Source organism: Gymnoscopelus braueri (genome assembly GCF_963280865.1).
Source record: "Gymnoscopelus braueri genome assembly, chromosome: 10".
In the NCBI taxonomy this organism is placed as follows: Eukaryota; Metazoa; Chordata; class Actinopteri; order Myctophiformes; family Myctophidae; genus Gymnoscopelus; species Gymnoscopelus braueri.
Genome location: NC_137611.1, coordinates 7,846,067 through 7,851,066, shown reverse-complemented (window position 1 = coordinate 7,851,066; position 5,000 = coordinate 7,846,067).

The following is a 5,000-nucleotide window of genomic DNA, read 5'->3' as shown; positions in this document are numbered from 1 at the left end:
TCAACTGAAACAGGAGTGCACAAAAATAGTTAAATGAAGAAGAAGAGTGTGGGTGTGTAGTACCTTTTAAAACTTCCTCGTCAACAGTGGGGAAAACAATGGAAATCTCCCTGCAAATATAATTTTAGGGGTTAGTGGGATGAAGCAATGCTTTGCCATTGTATTCAACGTAGCCACAGTAAAGACAAACTACAAAGCTTTAGTTACAAACATTTATAAAGTCTGTGTATTTTACTATTACTGCATTATGCTGACAAATTAAATCATGGCATATGAATTGACTAGCCACTTAGCTAGGCCACATGTTTTAAAACAATCTGAACTCATACAGGTAAAGAAACCCTAGCTTACAACTGATCAAACAAACTGTAGAGAACTGATCAAAGTAAATACAATAAACAGTAAAACCTACTAATGATTTACAATTAGATAAAATAGCAGCTTACCATTTACAAAGGTAGTCCGAAAACATCAACAGGCCAGCAGTACAATGTGAGTAGAATGAATTCACCCAACCGCCCAAACAGTTTGAATGTTTGAAATCTCTGTTTGGACGAATCTGATTGGATAGACACACAGGTTCCCCTCCCCACCGGAAATGTGCATGTTAAATGTTGGCAGTCAGAGAGAGAGAGAGAGAGAGAGAGAGAGAGAGAGAGAGAGAGAGAGAGACTGGAAATAAACTATTTACTAGGTTTAGTTAGTTTTAACAAGTTAAAAGTTATGTAGAGGTACTAATACTTTGCACTAAACAACAAGCACAAAAAAAAGTACTGACATTTTATACTTAAGTAAAAGTAGTGTAATGTAGAAATACTCTTACTGTTACAAGTAAAAGTCCATAACATTTTGTTCTTTTGAGCACTACTGGGCCTAGACTAGAAAACAAACTAAATAGTTTAACCACATGACTGGTGGTAACCTGTATTTTTAGCATTGATGGCAGAAGTACTCAGATATTTTACTTAAGTAAAAGTAGCAATACGACAATATAAAAATACTAATACTAAAAATAATAAAACAAGTAAAAGGCCTGTGTTCAAAATGTTACTTGAGTAAAAGTAAAAAAAGTATTCAAAATATACTTAAAGTACCAAAAGTGAAAGTATGTTTGAAAGTATGTTTGAAAATAGCAGATCTACAAGCTTGTAGATTGGCTATTTTCAAATAGCCTATGCATAAAATAGGGCTAAAGTGGTTAATGTGGTGATAGAGGCGGTGCTCCTATATTGTTGCAGAGACCTGAGACAATAGGGCCACTGAACCCATCAACACCTTTCATGCAAATGTTGTGCCTGCATGTAAATCTCTACCCCCTAAAATACACACGAAAACACACATAAAGTAAGCCTTGTTATAATTTTAACCATTTAATGACCCTTAAACGTACTTGGTAAAAGTACAAAAGTATTGGTATCAAAATGTGCTTAAAGTACCAGTACTAAAATGTTTGAAAATAGACGATCTACAAGCTCACAACGCGACGCGTTGTGAGCTTGTAGATCGGCTATTTTCAAATAGCCTAGGTATAAAATAAGGCTAAAATGGTTAATGTATGTTTTATAATGTAAACATTTATATCTGCAAAGTAATAGTAACTAAAGTTTTCAAATAATTGTAGTGGAGCAAAAGTATATTTGCCCCAAGACTGCACTCTGATCTGTGTGTGTGCACACACACACATATCTCACTCATTGTTTTTAATCAGTAATTGTGCAATAGTTTGTGTTCTTATTTCTCTCTCTCTCTCTCTCTCTTTCTCTCTCTCTCTCTCTCTCTCTCTCTCTCTCTCTCTCTCTGAGCCCCCCCCCCCACTCTGAACCCCACACCTCCCATTGTTTGAACAAACCTCTAATTTGCATATGTAAGGAAGATTCCCTAGCAGAGAAAAGAGAGATGCATATCCAGGTATCTTAAAGGCATTTGAAGGTAAACAGTCCTCTCCCGCATTCATTGAAAAACTCCCACCAATCATTTATGTTGGGTGGATGTATGCCTTGCCCACGTATCCAGGTATATCACCTTTTTCACCCAGTGTGCTTCATTCATCTACATAAAGTTCATATTTCAATATAAAGGGCTGGCCATGGATGTTAGAATTATGTTCGGGCCCTCAGAATTACCCGTATCTTCCGTATTGTTCAATAAAAAGCATTTTAATCCGATTGGTGGCCATTTTCTCATAGAGTTATAACGTATCGGAGTGCAATTCACCTTCCAACCGATAAGGTCGCGATGTTGAAAGCTTATGGAGAATTTAGAAAAATGGCCACCAATCGGATTCAAATGCTTTTTATTGAACAATACGGAATATACGGGTACTTTTGAGGAAACATACATAATTGCAACATCCGTGGCCTTGGGGTGAGCAGTTTATATTTGAAATCTGAACGGGTTTACTCTATCAGCAGCGTGGTTTCTCTTGGGACACGGATTGGCTGTCTGTGGATTCGGGGAGGCACTGTAGCCTACCACAAACAGCAGATCGCAGCATGACGCGTTGTCAGCTTGTAGATCGGCTATTCTCAGTGAATGTACCCCCCGGATGCTGGTTATAGTGAAAAAAAAGAAAAGAATAATAAAAAAGAGAGAAAATCTCAAATAGATTTGGCGGACCCCCTGTAGCCTACTGTAGTAACTATGAGGACCCCCTTATGAAGACCCCTGCTCTAGCTATGGTTTAAAACATATATGTTTTAAACCATAGCATGTTACCCTAATATAATGTTGATACCCTAACTCATAAACTCTTTTAGTTATGTAGTGATAAATAGTCTACATCATTGTGAGCTTGTAGATCTGCTATTTTCAAATGGCTGAAATGTATATGGGATGAAGTGGTACATGTATGTTCTGTAATAATAATCCAAATCTACAACTTAACTTAAGTTTTCAAATAATTGTAGTGGAGTACAAGTATAATATTTGCCTCTGAGATCAGATTTAGTGGAGTAGAAGTAAAAGTACTGAACATTGGAAATACTTGGAAAACAAACGCCAGCCATGGATCAGACGGTCGTCTGTTACCGTCATGGATGAACTTCAACCTGGTGTTTGCACTTTCTCCCTTTTTGCTCCATACATCTATATACACGTTCAAATTTCAAAAATAAAGTGCTTAGCTCATGGCCACACATGTTACAATTATGTACGGGCCCTCAAAAAGTACCCGTATTTTCCGTATTGTTCAATAAAAAGCCACCGATCGGATTAGAATATCCGATCGGTGGCCATTTTCTCATAGAGTTATAATGTACCAGAGTGCAATACACCTCCCAGCCAATAGGGTCACATGGTTGAAAGCATATGAAGAAAATACGGGGAAAATGGCCACCAATCGGATTAAAATGCTTTTTATTTAACAATTCAGAATATTCGGGTACTTCTGAGGAAACGTACATAATTGTAAAATCTGTAGCCATGGGGTAAGCCCTTTTCTATTTGGAATAATGAACATTCATGTAGATGTACGGACCAAAAAGGGAGAAAGTTTAAATACCAAGTTGAAGCTCATCATGACGGTCACGATATGACAGTCATGTTTCAGGGCTATAAACTCGAGTCATACATGATCGGTTTCGCTGTTTTCAAATAGATTACCCACAATAAATAAAATACTGGAGCACAGCCTGGGTACTTTGAAGGCAGTAAGCTAATCAAAATAGAAAAGATTGTAACTTCCTCTTGCAATGAACAGCCAACTAATTTCCAAATGGACTGCATGTAAAAAAAACGAATACAATTACTAGATCATGGTGTACCATGGAATGACAAAGTGTAAAAATCAATCAAATCAATCTTTATTTTTATTTTATCCTTTCTGTGCTGTTTCATGCTCCTCCTTCTTCCTCATCTAGGAATGGGGTCTGGGAGTTGGGGGAAAGATTTAACTGATCAGTGAAACAATAAATCCAGGACCGAGATTTGCCGCTGCTCAAGCAGTGAATGACCGGGGCGGGTCCGGGAGTTGGGGGAAAGATTTAACTGGTCAGTGAAACAGTAAATCCAGCAAAGAATTAAGGACCACAAGCAGTGAATGCAGGACCGTGATTGGCTGCCCAGAAGAGACAAAGAAGTTACTGCAGGCGCCACATTGTGGTGCTTTATTAACTGATTTTGCTGGGGACCCCCTGGTACCCCCCAAGGACCCCTGTGGGTCCCCGGACACCACTTTGAGAACCAATGTTATAGACGGTTTCAGTAAAAAGGTCAGGTCATCGTGTTAATGAACAAACCAAAATCTGGCTGTTAGCTGTTATAAAACAGTGAACTCCCTCCTTAAACAAACACACTGCAGGTCTGAAAAACAGTACACACTGTTACACACCTTTAGTTGTGTGTTTGGAACAACACTACACACTGTTACACACCTTTAGTTGTGTGTTTGGATACAAACTGTACAATGGATTATTTTGGTTTGACAAAACCACAATATAAAGTAAAAGTCCATGGATTTAAACTTTCACTTGAGTAAAAGTACAAAAATATATAAAAATATACTTACAATAAAGTCTTTTTAAGGAAGCAAAACTACATGAAAAAAATCCCATCTGGCCAGAGTCATCGGATGTTTGGTTGAGCTCAATTAGAACCAAACATGAGGATGCATGAAGTTCACTTTGGGAAACCTCCAACTGAAAAAACAAAAAAAAGCTGTTCATATAGAGACTCTAGGTCAGAGTCGCGTGTGTGTGTGTGTGTGTGTGTGTGTGTGTGTGTGTGTGTGTGTGTGTGTGTGTGTGTGTGTGTGTGTGTGTTGCTCACAACGCCTCGAAGTCTGAGGAGTTGTGAGCTTCTAGATCGGCAATTTTTTTCTACTACTGTCATAGTGTGTCTTTCACAGGCACAGCCCTCGCTTAACGGAAGGGCTTTAGGTGCTGAATCACAGGGCACCACCCCCCCCCCCCCTGTTGTGTGCCGCACGCACACACCGACACACTATGAAAGAGGCAAACATTGTGAAAATAGCCGATCTACAAGCTCACAACGCCTCGCACTTC